Source organism: Phoca vitulina, unplaced genomic scaffold, assembly GCF_004348235.1.
Source record: "Phoca vitulina isolate PV1807 unplaced genomic scaffold, GSC_HSeal_1.0 scaffold57, whole genome shotgun sequence".
Lineage (NCBI taxonomy): Eukaryota > Metazoa > Chordata > Mammalia > Carnivora > Phocidae > Phoca > Phoca vitulina.
In genome coordinates this window covers 238,298-256,825 of record NW_022589760.1, presented here as the reverse complement: position 1 = coordinate 256,825, position 18,528 = coordinate 238,298, and positions in this window count along the sequence as shown.

The window sequence follows — 18,528 nt, the reverse complement described above, 5'->3', positions numbered from 1 at the left end:
ATATATATGGATGGGAACATGGTTTTCCAGTCCCTTTCTAGGAACCCAGGAGTCATGTGGATCAATCTCAGTTTTCAATACAGGGGTCTATGTGAAACATCTACACAAATAGACCTTCAATAGTAAGGAGGGAGTAGTATATTTGTGAGAGTGACAGTGGTCTAACAGAAGGGTTGAGGAAGTGGTGATAAGGCTACTTTTTCCTTTTAATTGATTAACTTATCAGGTAATTATGAAAGCATCACTGTATATTACCTGAAAAATTAGCAGACAAGCATAAAGCATGAAATGTGAAATGTCTGTAGGAGAGTCTTTCTTTTAATGTAGATACTAAATAAATCTCTTGAACTTTCAATAGGTTGTGGGAAGCTATGGCCCTGTAGTAATATGTTAGGTTATATTAACTGGCCCTTTTTCAGCTGAAAGAAAAAAATACAGCGCTGATGCCAGTGGCATTAGGAGAACTTCTGGATTCCTTGCTATACACAGGAGCTTTTAAAAGCCCTTATTTCCCCACATATTTTTTTCCCAACCTCTTTTTCTCCCAAGCTTATCAGTTTGTCTGTTGCTTGTCCTGACTTTTGCCCTTTGCTCTAGGCTGATGTAGTCAATACTTTCACTTTTGAATGCTGTATTAGTCTGCTCAGGCTGCCATAACAAAATACCACAGACTGGGTGACCTAAATAACAGGAATTTAGGGGCACCTGGGTGGCTCAGATGGTTAAGCGTCTGCCTTCGGCTCGGGTCATGATCCTAGGGTCCTGGGATCGAGCCTGCATCGGGCTCCTTGCTCAGCGGGGAGCCTGCTTCTCCCTCTCCCTCTGCCTCTCCCCCTGCTCATGCTCTCTCTCTCTGTATCTCTGTGTCTCAAAGGAATAAATAAAATCTTAAAAAAAAGAATAAGAATTTATTTTTTTCACAGTTCTGGAACCTAGAAGTCCAAGATCAAGGTGTCTTCTGAGGCCTCTTTTCCTGACTTGCAGATGGCCACTTTTTGCTCTGTCCTCGTATGGTCTTTACTCCGCGTGCACAGATACCTGGTATCTCTTGTGTGTGTCCGAATTTCCTCCTCTTGTAAGGACACAAGCCAAATCGGTTTAGGGCCCATCATAAAAGTCACATTTTAACTTAATTACCTCTTTATTTTATTTTATTGCCACAAGATACATTTTATTTTTTTAATTTATTTATTTTTAGTCTAATCACCTCTTTAAAGACCCTATTTCCAAATATAGTCACAATCTGAGGCCCTGGGTATTAGGATTTCAACATATGCATTTTGAGGGTACATAATTCAGGCCATAACAATCCACACTCTGGATACCCAAAATTCATGTCCTTCTCATATGCAAAATACATTCACCCCTATCTCAACAGCCCAAGTCTTAACCTATTCCAGCATTAACTCTAAGTCCCAAATCTCACCTAAATATCTAAATCATGTATGGGTGAGACTCAAGAGATGATTCATCTTGAGGCAAAATTCCTGTCCAGTTGTGAACCTGTGAAATCAGATAAGTTAATCTGCTTCCAAAATACAATGGTAGGATAGACATAGGATACAGATCCTCATTCCAAAAGGGACAAGATCGGAAAGAAGAAAGGAATCACAGATTACAAATAAGTCTAAAACCTAGCGGGAAAATTCCATTTGATTTGAAGCCCCAATAAATAGTTCTCTTTGGCTCAATTCTCTGTCCTCCAGGCCCACAGGAGTAGAATTTCCACTTTCTGAGCCCACTGAGATGGCAGCCTCACCACCTTGTCTCTGGGTGGCAGCTCCACTCCCAAGACCCTAGGCCTTGTGCTCTGAAACCAAAGAGGCGGCCCTGCCCTCTTAAACCCAGGAAGATACTGCCCCATTTTGGGGTCATTCTTAATTTTTCTTGAAGGGTAATACATATTCACAGCTGGACAGGTCTATTGTTCTGTCCTGTAGAATCCCAGAAGTCCAATAGCTTTTCTTCATTTCGTCTTATCTTTGTCTTCTTCGGGCAAAGCTCACAGTGTTCCTGCTGGTATAACTCCATCTCTGTCTCTGGCTTCTGCTGAGATTGTTGGTTACACTATGAGTCATGCCCATCATCTACTTTCTGGAGTGACTGTCCAATCACACCTTTGTTGTTCTCTCCAGAACATGCTTTCTCGTTTTTTTGCAATATGGACAGACAGAATTTTCCAATCATAATGTTCTGGTGTTTTTTGCTTAATGATTCCTGCTCCAATTTACCTCTCTCTTCTTATATTTTATGATAAGCAGTAAAGAGAAACCAGGCAATGTCTTCAACATTTTGCTCAAAATCTCCTATGATAAATATCCAGATTCATCACTTACAATTTCTACTTTGCACAAAATTCTAGAACACAATTTGGCCAAGTTCTTTGCCCCTTTGTAACAAGGATCACCTTTCCTCCAGTTTCCTATAATATGTTCCTCTTTTCTCTTTAAAGTCTCACCAGAATCACCTTGAATGTCCACATTTCTACCAACAGTCTCTTCATGGCAATCCAGACTTTTTCTAGCATGCATCTCAAAACTCTTCCAGCCTCTACCCATTCCCAATTCCAAAGCCACTTCCACATTTTAGGCATTTCTTAAGGTAGTACCTCACTTCTCAGTACCAACATTTGTATTGGGATTCTCCAGAGAAACAGAACCAGCAGGATGTTTATTTATTAGTTTGTCTTAAGAAATTAGGTCACATGGTTGCGGGAGCTTGGTATGTAAAAAATCTGCAGGATAGGCTTTCAGGCTGAGGACCCAGTTTGCATCCAAAGTCAGTTTACTGGCAGAATTCCTTCTTGCTCAGGGTGGTTAGCCTTTCTTCCATTAAAGCCATGAACTGGTTGGATGAGGCCCACCCATATAGAGGGGTTTTTGCCTTACTCAAAATTCACTGATTTAAATGTTATTTTCACCCCCAAAATCTTCATAGAAACATCCAGAATAATGGGTGACCAAATATCTGGGCACCATGGCTCAGCCAAGTTTGTAGATAAAATGAGCCATCACAAATGCTTTCAGCAAATGCGGCCTGGGAAGTCACTCCAGCCCTGGGAACTCTCCAAGTCAAAAGGAACAATGGAAAGCCCTTGAGATGGTCTTTCAAGGAGCTGCCAGTGGAGCCGAAACACACAACCACCATTCTTTGAGAATAAGGTCTGTACTGTTCCCTCTGGTACTTAGTAACCTGCACCAGGAGTCTTCATGGCTGCTGCTGATTCAGGGAATGGGAAGGGTAAGAGAGGTGCTTAAAATGCCGCCCCTCTCTCTTGCTAATATGCTGCAGCTTCTTTCTTCATTAAGCTTTCCCCTGGTTGTTCTAAGATTTTGACTAGATTCCAGAATTCTGGGAAAATTGAGTCTAACAGTTTTTGCCAGCTTAGTTGCTTTTGTAGATGGGCCGGGCCCTGGAGTTTGCTACTCTGCCATTTTGAGTGGCATCACCTCCTTAAATTAAACCATCTTTATGGACTCCTAAAAGTAACAGGATACCTAGGCATTGTGCCTACTGTGCTTAATGGATAAGATCACCCAGGGCCTATCTAAGGTCTTTGTACCCAGAGGCATTCTGGGTCAGCACTTCTCCAGGGATAATAAACTTCCCGGCACAGATCAGCTTCAGAGGTCAGAAAAAGGGTGATTCAATTCCCAGCTATGCCCCTAACTCTGTGATCTTGGCCAATGGACTTAACTACTCTGAGATTCATTTTCCCTCTTTTCCCCACTTGGTTCTCAGAACTAATTTAAGAATTCAAAGAGATAACAAATGTGAAAGTGCCTAGCCCAATACTAGTACTCAAATCTCATTCCAATTCTCTCTCATCCTGAAATTTTCCTTGAGCTTTCTATTTTCTCTCTTGCCACTTTTCCACGGGGGAAATTAGTGCCTGGTAATGGCTGAATAAATTACCCCTTGAGTAGTGTTTGCATTCTCACAAAGGACAGTCTTTAGCCCATTGGATTTAAAACTTTTTTGATGGAATTGAAAGTCTGTTCCTTCTGGGAGAAGAACACTTTAGAAAGACTATTTCTCTCCTCTCTCCAGATACTTTGGGCATTGGCATGTGCTTTTGGTGAGGGAAGATCTCTGGTAGATGATGGCGTTCCACTCTTGCAGAGTGGTGCCTTCTTCCTCAAAGGATATGATGTTTGACAAATCAGACACAATACAGTGGATTTACAGATATTAACTGCCTACAGGTAGGGAGTTGTATGATTTGAGGCACATCACTCAAAACCTTACTTTGCTCATCTGTGAACTTGGGATAATGAAGGGGGGATGTGAAAACATTTTAAAAACTTGAACTGGGGAGGAGCAAGATGGTGGAGGAGCAGGAGACCTAAATTTCATCTGGTCCCAGGAATTCAGCTGGATAGGGATCAAACCATTCTGAACACCTACAAACTCAACAGGAGATCGAAGAAAAGAATAGCAGCAACTCTCTGAACAGAAAAGCAACCACTTTCTGGAAGGTAGGACGTGCGGAGAAGTGAATCCAAGGCGATATTTGGGAGGATAGACGGCAGGGGAGGGGGCCTCTGTCAGCCGCTTCTGGCAAGTTATAGAGCCACGGAGCACAAAATCGGAACTTTCAGAAGTCGGCTCCGCTGAGGGATGTCGCTCCAGTGGCTAAGCAGGGGGTGGAACCCTCACAGGACAGTGTTGTCTCGGGACCCTTGGGGTCACAGAAAGCCCGGGGGTGCCTGAGTGCGGCAGAGCTCCCAGGTATCGGAGCAGGGAAGCCGGCTGCAGAGACGGAGCCTAGGCGCGGGCTCTCAGCTTGGGGTTGCCATAGACCGTGATCCGCGGCACAGTCGGGCCACTGCTCCTCCAGCAGCGACCCAACAAGCGGCAGATCTGGGGAGACTCACCTTCCTCCCCCGGGAGGAGCGGCGCGGGAGCGCACCGCGGGGATCTGCTGGGTTTGGGGACTCCACACGGGGTCGGGTGCCAGAGATAGAAATGCTCCGTCACAGGCCAGGTGAGCACGGAGTGCGGCCGGAGACCGGGGAAACGGGAGTGACTGACTGCTTTTCTCTGGGGGCGCAGTGAGGGGTGGGGCCCCGAGTTCTCGGCTCCTCCGGGGTGGAGATTGGGAGGCCGCCATTTTCACTCTCCGCCTCCAAAGCTGTACGGAAAGGGTGCAGGGAACAAAAGCTCTGGAGAGCAAACCTGAGCAGATTACTGAGCCCTGACCGGCAAGGGCGGAGCAATTCTGCCTCCGGCAAAGACATTTGGGAGCCACGGCAACAGGCCCCTCCCCCAGAAGATCAGCGAGAACAGCCAGCCAAGACCAGGTTTACCGATCAGTGAGAATGCCAGCGCTAGGGGAATAATGCACATAGAATTCATGGCTTTTTTACCATGATTCTTTAGTCTTTCAAAGTTAATTTTTTCAATTTTCTTTTTTTCTTTTTCTATTTTTTTAGTTGAAGCTTTCTTCTTTTTCAACCAACATCTTATCAATTCCTTTTTTAAAATCTTTTTTAATTTTTTTCATGTTTACACTCATATTCTATCTCTTCATTGTAGCTAACCTTATTTATTGTACATATAAGTTTTTTTCTTTTAAAATTTTGGGATACAGTTTCTTCTAACAGACCAAAATATACCCTAAATTGAGTGTATGACATTGTCCTAGTCTCCTGCCTGATCACATTCTCTCTTTTTTTAAATTTTTTCATTCTTTTTTCAACCAACTTCTTATCTTATCAATTACTTTTTAAAATCTTTTTTAATTTTCATCTTTACAGTCATATTCCATCCCTTCATCGTATTTACCCTTATTTTTGTATATATATAAGTTTTCCTTTCTTTAAAATTTTGGGAGGCAGTTTCTTCTAACAGACCAAAATACACCCAAAATATAGTGCGTGGCTCTGTTAGTTTCACCAGCTTGATCATATTCTTTTTTTTTCCCTTTCTTTCCCCCTGGTTGCGGGCCTCTTCTGATTTGTTTAGTGTATATTTTTCTGGGGTCGTTGTTACCTTTTCAGTATTTTTTTAGCATTTTGTTCTCTCTTTCATCTATTCTCCTCAGGACAAAATGACAAGACAGAAAAACTCACCTCAAAAAAAAAACCAAGAGGCAGTACCAACTGCCAGGGACCTAATCAACACAGACATTAGTAAGATGTCGGAAATAGAGTTCAGAATGACGATTATAAAGATACTAGCTCAGCTTGAAAAAAGCATAGAAGATAATAGAGAATCCCTTTCTGGAGAAATAAAAGAACTAAAATCTAACCAAGTCGAAATCAAAAAGGCTATTAATGAGGTGCAATAAAAAATGGAGGCTCTAACTGCTAGGATAAATGAGGCAGAAGAGTGAATTAGTGATATAGAAGACCAAATGATGGAAAATAAAGAAGCTGAGAAAAAGAGAGATGAACAACTACTGGATCACCAGGGCAGAATTCGAGAGATAAGTGATACCATAAAGTGAAACAACATTAGAAAAATTGGGATCCCAGAAGAAGAAGAAAGAGAGAGAGGGGCAGGAGGTATATTGGAGCAAATTATAGCAGAGAACTTCCCTAATTTGGGGAAGGAAACAGGCATCAAAATCCAGGAAGCACAGAGAACCCCCCTCAAAATCAATAAAAATAGGTCAACACCCCAACATCTAATAGTAAAACTCACGAGTCTCAGAGACAAAGAGAAAATCCTGAAAGCAGCTCGGGACAAAAGGTCTGTAACCTACAACAGTAGAAACATTAGATTGGCAGCAGACCTATCCACAGAGACCTGGCAGGGCAGAAGGGACTGGCATGATATATTCAGAGCACTAAATGAGAAAAATATGCAGCCAAGAATACTATATCCAGCTAGGCTGTCATTGAAAATAGAAGGAGAGAGAAAAATCTTCCAGGACAAACAAAAACTAAAAGAATTTGCGAACACCAAACCAGCCCTACAAGAAATATTGAAAGGGGTCCTCTAAGCAAAGAAAGAGCTTAAAAGTAACATAGACCAGAAAGGAACAGAGACAATATACAGTAACAGTCACCTTATAGGCAATACAATGGCACTAAATTCATATCTTACAATAGTTACCCTGAATGTAAATGGGCTAAATGCCCCAACCAAAAGACACAGGGTGTCAGATTGGATAAAAAAAACAAGACCCATCAATAGGCTGTCTGCAAGAGACTCATTTTAGACCTAGAGACACCTCCAGGTTTAAAGTGAGGGGATGGAAAACCATTTACTATGCTAATGGACATCAAAAGAAAGCTGGGGTGGCAATCCTTATATCAGACAAATTAGATTTTAAACCAAAGGCTATAATAAGAGATGAGGAAGGAAACCACATGATACTTAAAAGGGTCTATCCAACAAGAAGATCTAACAATTTTAAATATCTATGCCCCTAACATGGGAGCAGCCAATTATATAAGCCAATTAATAACAAAATCAAAGAAACACATTAATAATAAAACAATAATAGTAGGGAACTTTAACACCCCCCTCACTGAAATGGACAGATCATCTAGGCAAAAGATCAACAGGGAAATAAAGGCTTTAAAGGACATACTAGACCAGAAGGACTTCACAGATATATTCAGAACATTCCATCCCAAAGGAACAGAATATACATTCTTCTCTAGTGCCCATGGAACATTCTCCAGAATAGATCACATCCTGGGTCACAGATCAGGTCTCAACTGGTACCAAAAGATTGGGATCATTCCCTGCATATTTTCGGACCACAGTGCTTTGAAACTAGAACTCAATCACAAGAGGAAAGTCGGAAAGAACTCAAATACATGGAAGCTAAAGAGCATCCTACTAAAGAATGAATGGGTCAACCAAGAAATTAAAGAAGAATTTTAAAAATTCATGGAAACAAAGTAAAATGAGAACACAACTGCTCAAAATCTTTGGGATGCAGCACAGGTGGTCCTAAGAGGAAAGTATATAGCATTACAAGCCTTTCTCAAGAAACAAGACAGGTCTCGAATACACAACCTAACCCTACACCTAAAGGAGCTGGAGAAAGAACAGCAAATAAAGCCTAAACCCAGCAGGAGAAGAGAAATAATAAAGATCAGAGCAGAAATCAATGAAATAGAAACAAAAAGAACAGTAGAACAGATCAATGAAATTAGGAGTTGGTTCTTTGAAAGAATCAATAAGATTGATAAACCCCCGGCTAGACTTATCAAAAAGAAAAGAGAAATGACCCAAATAAATAAAATCATGAATGAAAGAGGAGAGATCACAACCAACACCAAAGAAATACAAACAATTATAAGAACATATTATGAGTAACTATATGCCAGCAAATTAGATAATCTGGAAGAAATGGATGCATTCCTAGAGATGTATCAACTACCAAAACTGAACCAGGAAGAAATAGAAAACTTGAAGAGACCCATAACCAGTAAGGAAATTGAAGCAATAATCAAAAATCTCCCAACAAACAAGAGCCCAGGGCCAGATGGCTTCCCAGGGGAATTCTACCAAACATTTAAAGAAGAATTAGTACCTATTCTTCTGAAGCTGTTTCAAAGAATAGAAATGGAGGGAAAATTTCCAAACTCATTTTATGAGGGCAGCATTACCTTGATCCAAAAACCAGACAAAGATCCCATCAAAATGGAGAATTACAGACCAATATCCCTGATGAACATGGATGCAAAAATTATCACTAAAATACTAACCAATAGGATTCAACAGTACATTAAAAGGATTATTCACCACGACCAAGTGGGATTTATTCCTGGGCTGCAAGCTTGGTTCAACATCCGCAAATCAATCAATGTGATACACTACATTAATAAAAGAAAGAACAAGAACCATATGATCCTCTCAATAGATGCAGAAAAAGCATTTGACAAAGTACAGCATCCTTTCTTTTTTTAAATTTTATTATGTTATGTTAATCACCATACATTACATCATTAGTTTTTGATGTAGTGTTCCATGATTCATTGTTTGCATATAGCACCCAGTGCTCCATTCAGTATGTGCCCTTTTAATACCCATCACCAGGCTAACCCATCCCCCTACCCCTTTCCCCTCTAGAACCCTCAGTTTGTTTCTCAGAGTCCATAGTCACTCGCGGTTCGTCTCCCCCACTGATTTCCCCCCTTCATTTCTCCCTTCTTACTATCTTCTTCTTCTTCTTTTTTTTTTAACATACAATGTATTATTTGTTTCAGAGGTACAGGTCTGTGATTCAACAGTCTTACACAATTCACAGCACAGCATCCTTTCTTGATGATTAAAACTCTTCACAGTGTAAGGATAGAGGGTACATACCTAAATATCATAAAAGCCATCTATGAAAAACCCACAGCAAATATCATACTCAATGGGGAAAAACTGAGAAATTTTCCCCTAAGGTTAGGAACACAGCAGGGATGTCCACTATCACCACTGCTATTCAACATAGTACTAGAAGTCCTAGCCTCAGCAATCAGACAACAAAAAGAAATAAAGACATCTAAATTGGCAAAGAAAAGGTCAAACTCTCACTCTTTGCAGATGATATGATACTTTATGTGGAAAACCCAAAAGACTCCACCCCAAAACTGCTAGACTCATACAGGAATTCAGTAAAGTGGCAGGATATAAAATCAATGCACAGAAATCAGTTGCATTTCTATACACCAACAATAAGACAGAAGAAAGAGAACTTAAGGAGTAGATCCCATTTACAATTGCACCCAAAACCGTAAGATACCTAGGAATAAATCTAACCAAAGAGGCAAAGGATCTGTACTCAGAAAACTATAGAATACTCATGAAAGAAATTGAGGAAGAGTCAAAGAAATGGATGCTCATGGATTGGAAGAACAAATATTGTGAAAATGTCTATGCTACCTAGAGCAATGTGCACATTTAATGCAATCCCTATCAAAATACCATCCACTTTTTTCAAAGAAATGGAACAAATAATCTTAAAATTTGTATGGAACCAGAAAAGACCCTGAATAGCCAGAGGAATGTTGAAAAAGAAAAGCAAAGCCAGTTACATTACAATTCCAGACTTCAAGCTCTATTACAAAGCTGTCATCATCGAAACAGTATGGTACTGGCACAAAATCAGACACTTAGATCGATGGAACAGAATAGAGAACCCAGAAATGGACTCTCAACTCTATGGTCAACTCATCTTTGACAAAGCAGGAAAGAATGTCCAATGGAAAAAAGACAGTCTCTTCAACAAATGGTGTTGGGAAAATTGGACAGCCACATGCAGAAGAATGAAACTGGACCATTTCCTTACACCACACACAAAAATAGACTCAAAATGGTTGAAAGACCTCAATGTGAGATAGGAGTCCATCAAAATCCTTGAGGAGAACACAGGCAGCAACCTCTTCGACCCCAGCCGCGACAAATTCTTCCTAGAAACATCGCCAAAGGCAAGGGAAGCAAGGGCAAAAATGAACTATTGGGACTTCATCAAGATAAAAAGCTTTTGCACAGCAAAGGAAACAGTTGACAAAACCAAAAGGCAACCGACAGAATGGGAGAAGATATTTGCAAATGACATATGAAATAAAGGGCTAGTATCCAAAATCTGTAAAGAACTTATCAAACTCAACACCCAAAGAACAAATAATCCAATCAAGAAATGGGCAGAAGACATGAACAGACATTTTTCCAAAGAAGACATCCAAATGGCCAACAGACACATGAAAAAGTGCTCAACATCACTCGGCATCAGGGAAATCCAAATCGAAACCTCAATGAGATACCACCTCACACCAGTCAGAATGGTTAAAGTTAACAAGTCAGGAAACGACAGATGTTGGTGGGGATGCGGAGAAAGGGGAACCCTCCTACACTGTTGGTGGGAATGCAAGCTGGTGCAGCCACTCTGGAAAACAGTATGGAGGTTCCTCAAAAAGTTGGAAATAGAGCTACCCTATGACCCAGCAATTGCACTACTGGGTATTTACCCCAAAGATACAAATGTAGTGATTCGAAGGGGCATATGCACCCCGATGTTTATAGCAGCAATGTCCACAACAGCCAAACTACGGAAAGAGCCTAGATGTCCATCAACAGATGAATGGATAAAGAAGATGTGGTATGTGCACAGTGGAATATTATGCAGCCATAAAAAATGAAATCTTGCCATTTGCAACAATGTGGATGGAACTAGAGGGCATTATGCTAAGCGAAATAAGTCAATCAGAGAAAGACAAGAATCATATGATCTCAATGATATGCGGAATTTGAGAAACAAGACAGAGGATCATAGGGGAAGGGAGGGAAAAATGAAACAAGACGAAACCAGAGAGGGAGACAAACCGTAAGAGACTCTTAATCTCAGGAAACAAACTGAGGGTTGCTGGAGTGGAGGGTGGTGAGAGGGATAGAGTGGCTGGGTGATGGACATTGGGGAGGGTAAGTACTATGGTGAGTGCTGTGAATTGTGTAAGACTGATAAATCACAGACCTGTACCCCTGAAACAAATAATAAATTATATGTTAATAAAAAAATTTTTAAAAATAAAATAAAAACTTGAACTTAACCAATGGGTGGCAGTATAATTATTAATTTATAAATCCACTATTATAAAGTCATAGCTGATGGCAAAATGCCTACTCACAAAGCAATTACCTAAAAACTATGACAATAGAAGGAATTTGTGATTCATAGTTAATTCTCACTTTCCCTGAAGGCACACTTTCCCTACAAAATCACTCCTAGTACAAAAAATGAAACCACAAAAAATGTGGGAAAAGGGAAAAAATTCCTAGATTCAATTCCACTTATGATTGTTGTGAAATTTATTTGCTTATTTGTTTATGTCAAGCTTTATTTCAAAATATTGTCAAGGCAGCTCACAAAGATAGAGACTTGATGACAGGATTTTTTTAAATGAAATTGTAGATAAAGTTAGGTAGAAAAAATAAGAGTGAAGTTATGAGGGATAATGAGAGTAAGTTTGATATTGAACCCTACATGTAATGCTTCAGAGCTCCCCACATAACCTGGTCTAATAATTAGTCTGCCTTTGACCCCTGCCAGTATTCATTGCCTCTTGAGATAAGCCAGTTTGCCTTTGGACAGCTATGACCATTGGAAAAGACTTCTTCTTGGGGTCACCGCCTTGTAATGTAGCATTTAGTAATTGTCTCCCAACTGTTACTCTCTACGTGATATTCTAATTTAATCAATATGTATTGAGAGTTCAGTATCTGTCAAAACTGCGCTGACACATTATCTTATTTCAATTTCATCCTCAAATAACCTTGTGAGATGAGTTTCTTTAAAATCTCCATTTTATAGATGAGGAAAAGTAAGGTTGCAAGAGGCTAAATGACCTCCTTCCAGTTACCTTAAAGCAAATGAGTGTGGCAAGTGGTCTATCAAACCCAGGTCTTCTGAATCTGAATACAATGCCCGCAATACTCCATGTCATTTCACCATAATGTATAGGATTTTTTCTTCTCCTACCGCACTAAAAGCTACCTGTGCATTTGATAGGTTTCTGCCAGTTATTGAATAACAGATATTACACTGAAGTGAATTCAGAGAAAACATAAGGAATCACCTCCTGACTTCACTGGATGTGCATTGAAGAAATCTATAAAGCCAGAATTTTCTTCTTTTCTGGGATGGGAATGAGCCCAGCTCCACCTAACCTCTTAAAGGTGCTATCAGCTATGGAAAAGAAAACCATAATGCGGATTACTTTCTTGGCTACTTCATGCAGTATTTCAGGATAAATGAGAGCTTGATAAGCCATGGCTCTCACTTCTCCCCATAAATGTCCCTTTATAGAATTTATAGATTCACCCATTTTATGGTGGTTGAAAATTCCAAGAACCAAATAAACCTCTTGCTTAGAGCATTTCTTAAACTAAAGGGAAAGAGTATTTGCATACTTCCTGTTTTTCTATCTCCTTGGGGAGTACCAGATACACTTCCTTTTTCTAACAAATCTCCTTGACCTGTATATATTACAGGTGCAGTAAGATAGATGTACAGCTAATCTTTTGAAAAGAATTACACAGATTTCCCTGACACACTGTTCTATCCTCAGTGAGCCAATTAAAGATTTCATGAATTCTCCCTCTTCAATCTTGTTATAATATACCTAAAAATTATACAAAAACAAAAGGAAGGAGACATGAATAGTCAAATATTTAGCAAGGTTATACTAATAGTTTTATTTTGTTTTTAGAATAGCAGACCTGTGGAAAATCCTTTTCTAACTTTCCAGAATATGATTAATTATTGCTACTCCCAAACATTTGTTTTCTGAGTGCTTATCTTAAATTGAGGTACACAGTGAAGTTACACTGACAAGTCCCATGGGTCAATTTTTACATACTTAAAGTTTTTAATCCTCCCTGGACTTGATTAAAAAGTCCCAAGAAACTTGAGCCTGTAGTTATATTATTAGGCTTCTTTCAACCTGAAGGCTATCTCTTTCCTTTCATGGCATCATGACATTAGATTGACTTTCTTGGTATCAGTCATTGTGAAATTAGCCTGTCTGAAATTAAGTTTTCTCTCGGACATCTACGACCCAGCCCTACTCTTTCAGAGTCTTTACAAGAGAAATTCATAGTCTTTTTCTGTCTCTTAATCCCAGTTTTCTCTGACATCACCCTAGTCCCTGATATCACATTTGGATTACCATACAGATTCTGTGTCTGTCTTCTTCCCTGTCCACCCTTCCAACTTCACACTAACACTCTTTTTTGAATGAACACATTAGACTCATTTAAGACCATCCAGTCCAACTCCTTCTCATTTTCTGCTTAGAAATCCTCAATGACCCCTGTTACTTAACAGGCAAAGACTATAACCCTCTCTGTCAAGGCCTTTCAGGTCTACCCTACTCTCCCTGTGCATATTCTCTCTTACATACCCTCAAGTGGGCTGCTTTCTCCATCTTTATCTCTAACCTCCCTGCATTATGGGGCTCTTCCTGGAAACACCTAGCCCTCTTACAGTCTGGCCACACATTTTCTGGCCTCTGAGCTCAGTCCCAGAAAGCCTCCTCCTAGGACTTTCCTTCCTTTAGAGTGCACATAGATCCCTTTTACCCTGATCAGACCAACACTTCTCAAGCCAGGTTAAGTTGTGATTTGATTACAGTTATTGGTCTGGTGGCCAGCAGGAGTCATGGGGATAGATGCTAGAGGAGGGGACAAGTTTGGCAAGGCAGAGGGCTAAATATCATCTTCAATGCTAACAACCAATTGGGAGAAATAGGTAGGATTGTCAGATTTAACAAAAAAATAAATACAAAAAATCCAGTTAAATTTGAAGTTCAGATAAACGATGAAATTTTGTTTTAGTGTAATTGTGTCCCAAATACTGCATTGGACATAGTTATACTCAAAAATAGCTCTTTTTCTGAACTTCAAATTTAACTGGGCATTCTGTATATTTTTCTGGCAATCCTAGAATTGGTCCACTTTTTCAAGATAGAGGGCTCATGGGAGATGAGATTTCAAGAAAGAGCTGGAAATCCCTTTATATGCTACCAAAGATGCCTGCTGGCTTTCATATTTTGCTTTAAATTGGTAATTAATTCTCTAAACCTTTCATTTTCTCTCTCCGGTACATGAATGGCACTCAGCAAGAGTCAGCAGATTCTATATAATTGCTGTTTCCCCCAATCCTCTCAACTGCTTGAGATATTATATTTGCACATACATTTCTTTTCACTAGTATCACTGGTGAAAGTTTTAACAATTGTACTGTTGTAGCACACCACGGACTACTTATTACCAGTATTTTACCCACTACCATGATTGACAGGATCCTCACTTCCCGCTCCCCAAATCCCATTTTTGGAGTCTGTTTCCTAGGACTACTCCTGATACCACCGGTCTTAGGTAAGGTTCTGGGGGAAAATAATGATGAAATGGAGATTTGTTTGTAGGTAGTTTATAGGTGCATGTTCAGAAGAACAACACTGTGAGGTAGTAAGGGAAGCAGGATTAGCAGAGAAATTGAACCGTGGTACAGTTACAGCAAAGATCTCGACTGATCCCATAGGGAGCTCTGGAACTAAGATGGCCTTTTAGAAGTGCCCAAAATTGAAACAGGAGACCTTGGCATTTGTATATACCTACATTATCCCACCAAAGGATACAGGTTGCCCCCAGGAGAGGGCATGATCTTACAAGACACAGTTCTCTTCAGACAAGGCCAATTCCCCCAAAAGTTGGAGAAATGAATGCCTTTGTCCTGAGATGTTGGGGCAGGGGTGGTTCTGGGCAGCACAAATACAGTTCCATTACAACAAATTTATCTCCCACTGGCTGTCTTTTATTTGTTCTATCAATCTATATAATTTCAGAAATTTGTCTTTATTTTCCTTTTTTCTATTCTTTATTTCCCTGTCTTTAACATAGTGTCTCTTCTCTCTTGTATTCCTGGCAGTTTAATCTCCAGTTTTTAAAATTTATTTACTTAATTCTGTCACTTTTTGTTTTACATCTTTCTGTTGTCTATTTCTGGGTTCTCTTTCTGAATTTTTGCTGTGTATCAAAGCTCTTACATGTTCTTTCTTTCAGCTCATTTTAAAATACTGGGTCAGGTTAGTTTTCATTTACTTTGTGTCTGCTGCATTTCTCTGGTGTGTTCACATTCTACTAGGTCTGGCCTTCCAAAGTGCTATTCTCACTTTCAGAAGTTGATTTTGCTGTCATAATACTTCCTGGGATCTGCTTTCTCTGGAATCTTCCCTTATCCACTACTATCTGAACTTTCCTTTCCCCTTACCCACAGTGTTTCTGTCCTGTTCGATTTGATTTCTGAAACTAGCAGTTTTCTTTTTGTATGTGGATTTGTTCTGTAGGAAACACTATGCTGGATAGTTCTGAAATCCTCAAGGGCCTACTTCACTACAGCACTCTTTAATCTCTTGCTGATTCTGTGTAGTTTTTTTCCACTCACCGTAATTCAGAACCTCTGATGGCTTCTATGAATGTTTCAGTTGCTCTCAAATCTATTTTTCTAGTTCAATCAAGAAATGGTATCTCAGTTTATAGTGGTGGCAGTGAGGATGAAGAGAAGTGAACATTAAGAGAGATATTTTGGTGATATGATCAAGGAGAATTGCTTATGGACTAATGTAAAGTGAAGAGGTTCTCAAAAATGGTTTTTGGCTTGAGCAATTGGACAGTTTTACAGAAATGGGGGAAACTGGGAGGTGAAATGGTTGGTAATGGCAGAAGCAGGCACTCTATGTAGCTAGCTATATTGTTTGAGGTACCTATTAGATAGCCAAGTGGATGTATCAAAGAAATGTCTTTGAACTGAGAGGAAAAGGTCTGCTTAGATGTCACTTCCTTTGGGAAGCCTTTCCTGAATGCCCACTTCCCATTCCATTAAGCTTGTTACCCTTCTATCCACAGCACCTTCAGCACTCCTATTGTAGCCTTTATCAAATTTATATTGCAATTTCCTATTTATTGGTCCATTTACTCTGTTGAGTGTGAGCTGTTTGTGGAAGAGAACCTATGCTCTTCATTTTTTCCCTCAGGTTCCTTCCTGGCTCAATGCTGACAGTCAGCTCTTATTATTTGTTTAAGGCATGCATAGGACAAGGCAGTCAATTCCATTTTTTCCCTATAGCTACAATTATTGAAAATTATTTTCCAAATTCAGCCAAAATTTGCCCCCCCATAATAATACCCAATATATATTGAGTATGTATCTATGGAGCTAGGTGCTATTAATTTACTTGTCTGAATACCATTTGTCTTAGATCATATGTGATCTTATGTCTGAATGAGCATATTAGTCTTTCAAACTAAGCATGTAATAAAAATCTCAATGCTGTTTTCACATGCAATATCTTAAAACTATGCCTCCTCAAATATATTTTTGTATTGTCTTCTATAGCCAAATGCAGGATTTAATAGTTATACTACTAAATTTCATCTTATTAGATTCAGCCTCAACTCCAGAAGTAGAGATAATTTTGGATCCTGCATATATATTTAAATATCTTGACTTTTACTGTAACCTCCTAGTGCTCAGAGGCAGAAGTTGGGAGCGGGGCAAATGTGCCAAAGTCAGACTCCAGGTTCTTGTCCCCAGCTTCAACCAGAAAATACTTTCTGGTTAATAGAAAATTAATTTTATGATAGAGTTAACAAAGTTTATTTTTGTCAAAAGTTTTTGTCATAGAAATTTTCAAAACCACTTTTTAGAGCAAGTCACTGGTAACTTCCCCAAGAATGTAGTCAATAGCACACCCTTATCCCTCCCCCAACTTGCCACCCCACCTAATTTAGATGATTTTAAGGTTAAAATTTTGTATGATTTACACAATATTGATGAAATTGTGTGCTAATTTTAATAAATCATTGATCTATTTCAGTTATTTGGAAAAGATCATAACAATTTGGTGTCTTAGTGAATATTCTGATGATGTATAGTTTTGAATTCCTACCCTCCACCTTTCAACAAAAAATGGACTTCTGCAAAAGAATTTATCAATTCTAAAAATGCTTACAATTCAATAACCTTGTCTTGCACTTTCTGTGGAAAAAAGCTGCATTTTTTGCCAAGTTCAGAAAAGAGATTTTGCCATTTGTGTGGGTAATTCACAGTCTATTTGCTCTGTTCTGGTTCTTTTCCCCCTCCTTTCACCAATATACCAGATGTGTTAAAAAGAAGAGAAGTAGTATTGTAGTACCAAATAATCTTATACTAACAGTCTTGTGGAAGAAAGGTTAATTTGGGAACTATCTAACTCCCTTTCAGACTATTCATTAAACCTGGTATAAACCCAATCATATTATGCTTCAACTCATATTTACCATTTCAACAAAATCTCAAGGAAAAACCACTGTTAAGTGTGTTGCCTACATGCAGATACATCACCATCTAAATTTATTTACCTTTTTAAAAAAGATTTTGACAGAGAGATAGAGAGAGAGCACAAGTAGGCAGAGCGGCAGGCAGAGGGAGAGGGAAATGCAGGCTCTCCGCTGAGCAGGGAGCCCCACGCGGGGCTAGATCCCAGGACCCTGGGATCATGACCTGAGCCGAAGGCAGATGCTTAACCAACTGAGCCACCCAGGTGCCCCATAAATTTATTTACCTTTTTGATAAGTTTAACACATCAAGGGAATACTATAGCCTATTTTTCCTATTCCTGATGACTCCAGGTTGGATTCTGATAACATTCCCACACAGTCACATGGCAACTTGATGGTACAACTGAGACCAGAATCCTGGGATTTGGATTCCCAGGATTTTCTACGGTACCATGGTGATGTTCAAATACTTACGAGGTGCTAATCATTAAAAAGAGGAGCACCAGTGTAAAAAAAATTATCAAGATGCGACAATTTAAAGGTAATGTACTCTGGGAATGCAGGCTGGTGCAGCCACTCTGGAAAACAGTATGGAGGTTCCTCAAAAAGTTGAAAATAGAGCTACCATACGATCCAGCAATTGCACTACTGGGTATTTACCCCAAAGATACAAAAGTAGGGATCCGAAGGGGTATGTGCACCCCGATGTTTATAGCAGCAATGTCCACAATAGCCAAACTGTGGAAAGAGCCAAGATGT